We start from the raw sequence: 4,467 nt of genomic DNA, 5'->3' as shown, positions 1-4,467 counted from the left end.
TTAGAATTTAATGATTGTACTAATTATATTTTAGTTTTTTATATTTAAAATGAGATGTTTATCCTGTATTTGATTGTGTTTATCTGCAGTTAGTTACATGAATTCAGATATGGGATGAAATCGTTTAGGGATGAACGAGTTTAAAAGTTTTAAAAGTTTTTAAGAGTTTTAAGAGTTTTAGCCAAATGCTTTATAAGATAGTATATATATATATATATAAAGAGAGAGAGAGAGGAGCGTTCAAATAAAAATCTGCCACATTTGTGTAAACCAATCTCATCTATCCATTTTCTTGATCAATGATCAAGATTAGTTTACTTTATTTTAGGAAATTAAAAAAAAAAATATATATATATATATATACATCTATCCATTTTCTTGATCAATGATCAAGATTAGTTTACTTTATTTTAGGAAATTAAAAAAAAATATATATATATATATATATATTAAAATTTTATTTTATTTCATAGTAAGAGCAAAAATGGTAAACAAAATTTAAGATTTGGTAACATCTTTCTCGATATTAATGACACTATTTTCATTTTTTAAAGTAATATATTATTTTTAACTTTAAATCACATCCATCAATAAAACATATCAAAAAAAAAAATTGAATATAACACACCATATTCAATTATATGGAGTGAATCCTTTTAAATTTTTGAATTACATTATATAAACGAAATTGGTTTCACCATGAAAATGTTTTGGTTCACATAATTTATTTGCAATAAGACCCGGTTTCACGTTCATGAAACATGCTTCATTTTACTTTTCATAATTTATTTTCAAAATGCACCGGTTTCATTTTCCTTTTCATCAACAAAATGGATCAACTACACYATCAATGCAACGGTTTCACCATAAAAATGTTTTGGTTCACCTAATTTATTTGCAACATGAACCGGTTTCACGTTCATGAAACCTGTTTCATTTTCCCTTTCATAATTTTTTTTCAAAATGCACCGTTTCATTTTGCTTCTCATAAAAAAAAAGGATTAACTACACCATCAATGTAACGGGTTCATCATAAAAATGGGTTCACCTAATTTCTTTGCAACATGAACTGGTTTCACATTCATGAAACTTGTTTCATTTTGTGGATTTTTTTTGTTCATCTACGTTTTGATGATTTCATTCTATAATTCAATTGTTTCATCAAGACACGTTTCCTGATTATAACTCATGAAATATATGAAATATAAATTTTTAATATTTTAATATAATTAAATATTTAAATGTTACCATTTATACAATTTTCTTTATTACGTTTCCTGAATTAAGATTTATTAATAACTTCCATATTTAATAGAAAATATTGTAAATGACCGAAAAACCCTTATTGATTAAATTTAATTAGAAAAAAAGAATTTTTCTATTGGTCGAAATTGGTTTACACGGTTTCTTAGAAATGCACGGTTTTCATTTGAACGTGCCCATATATATATATATATAGAGAGAGAGAGAGAGAGAGTTTGTTTCAAATACAACACGTTGCATTTGTACAACCAATGCAACCCAATAAATTGAGATATTTATAGAAATGATGAGAACTCATTTATTATGATTTGAATATTTATGGAAGATGAATATGGTTCATTAATTATGATCAATACTTTATATTATGAAACAATCAAAACTTCTATGAAATCACATATTAATCAAATGAAATGGACGGTTGAAATTAGGTTGTATTGGTTGCACAAATGTCAAGGGTTGTATAATAACCAACCTATATATATATATATATATATATATAGAGGGGTGTTATTATACACCTTCTACCATTCATACAACCTATACAACCTTAATCTAAACCATTCATTTTTTAATCAATGATCCAGATTAAATTCATGGCATAATTGTAATAAAATTGAAGTTGGGAAACACGCGCTGCATATATTGAGGGCAAATAAGGGTAAAAATGGAATTGGGGATTTCATCTATTCGAAGAAAGGATGCTAAGAGATTACGAACGCGAGAATCACTCTCGGTTGTATTACATATGAATTTACGTGATACATCTGGTTTCATCAAATCTTGTTTATGCAGATTATGAACAACTTCTTCCATATGAATTTACGTGATTCATCTGGTTTCATCAAATCTTGTTTATGCAGATTATGAACAACTTCTTCCATATGAATTTACGTGATGCATCTGGTTTCATCTTCCAGGTTTATGCAGATTATGAACAACTTATTCCATAACCAAATACGTGATGAATCTGGTTTCATTGTTCTGTATTATGCAGGTTATGAAGAAGTCTTCCAGATGCATCTTCGTGCAATCAAATACACAATTAACCATAACAAAACATATCTTGCAGATTTTTTAATAATCTGCATTATGAATAAGAAACATACATCGTCTTTCGGGTTTCATTACAGATTTACATTAATCCTTATGAATAATCTGCATTTGATTACTATAACAAAACAGATTTTTGACACCACATCATCTTTCGGGTTTCATTACAGATTTACATTAATCCTTATGAATAATCTGCATTTGATTACTATAACAAAACAGATTTTTGACACCACATCATCTTTCGGGTTTCATTACAGATTTACATATCTTGCACCACTTACTATAACAAAGCAGTACCTTCATTTTCATTACTCAAAGACGGAACATCATCATCGTCAAACTCAGCAGAAACTCCGTCCGTAATCGAGTCACTACGCTCAGGTATTGTTTCATTTTGACGAATGCACCCATCATCATCCCTAGCTGAGTAATTGCATTTATCTTGTGTTGTACCATCATTAGTACCGTTACGTTTACCGTTAATGCCATCCATTTCATCAAAAATATCCTTGACGAATGTCTCGTTGAAGAAGATGGGATCCATAGGATTATGATGAAATATTATTCTAAAAAAATGCTTCCATCGATTCATCATTATTGTTAATAGAAAATTATTATTTAGTAATGTTTTAATTACCATATCAGTTTCAGTTATTAATAGAAAATATATGGATTCATAATTAATAGGATATTTATTGATATTATTTAAAAATAATAATTATTATATAAAATTAGCCAAATGACAATATTAACCTTTTCATTTAAAAAATAAATTAAAACAAACAAAATTCATTGATTGGTTGAGAGGGAGGTTGCATGGGTTGTATAAATAGGGAGGGTTGTAAAAGAAATATACCCTATATATATATATATATATATATAGTATTACTTATAGATAAAATAGCTTTCCCTTTACGAAGCTATTAATGCATATATATATATATTGAATTTCATTTGAGAACCAATGAAATTATGATAATCTTAAAAACTTGTATATCATGCGTTATTTCATATGATTTTTTTTCTACCTAAGACTATGATTTAGAATATTGAGTAACATATATTTGTTTCATAATGTATTTGTTGAAATATACTCGATTCACAAAGTGAACATTTTTTACATATTTATGAAACAAAAAATACACGTAAAAAATGTTTCACATTGTGAACCGAATACATAAGAAACAAAAATATGGCAAAACAAATATATATTAATCAATACATTAAATACTATATTTAGACGGTAAAAAAATCATGTGAAAAAACCCTTAAAATAGAAGTTCTCACGAATCTCATAGATTTTGAAGTTCCTAAATAATTAAGCCTTTTATATGTAGATATAAAACACACATCTGTATATGTTTACGTGAAACCATCATATTTTCGTGAGACCCGTCAGAGTATTTTTTTTTACATTTGGAACTTTACAGCAAAACACTATGAAGGCAAAAAAAACCGAACATTCACAGCAAAAACACTGTGAAGATTATCTTCACAACGTTTTACTGTGATTTTTCAAGTGTAAAAAAGTGGTATCACGGGTCTCACAAAAACAAGTTGGTCTCACGTGATCCCAAGTCTATATGTATATGTGTGTGTATATATATATATATATATATGTTATATTTACATTTATAGATATAGGTATATATAGATGGAGGTTTAAAATGAGAACATGGTCAAACACGAGAATTGTCAAACCACATGTAATTTTACACTAAAATACGTATATGTAACATGGTCAATGCAAGAGTGTGAGGTTGACTTGACTCCTGACTAGATCAGGCATAAACACGTTATTTTACTCGTGAATTTAGTGTAGAATCACATGTGGTTTGATCATTCTCATATTCCCCTACTTGTCTCATTTGAACCAACTCTATATCCAACGTGGAGGGAGGGGGGGGGGGGGGGTTGGCATTCACTCGGTTAGTATAACAGTTTTGCAGCCAGCCAAAATTTTCAAGCAATTGATAGCAATAGAAAACTTAACACTTTATTTGTAGCATAAATTCAGGCTACTTTTCGTTGTTTCTTTTTCAGTTTTTGCATGTAATAAAGGGGGGAAAGGAGTAAAAAAAATCTTAAAAGAGTAATTTAGGGCACATCCAAACATTATTCATATGGAAATAATCAATGAGCTGAGGTTGA

Source organism: Cynara cardunculus, assembly GCF_001531365.2.
Source record: "Cynara cardunculus var. scolymus isolate 2C chromosome LG 9, CcrdV1, whole genome shotgun sequence".
NCBI lineage: Eukaryota > Viridiplantae > Streptophyta > Magnoliopsida > Asterales > Asteraceae > Cynara > Cynara cardunculus.
This window is presented reverse-complemented; position numbering follows the sequence as displayed.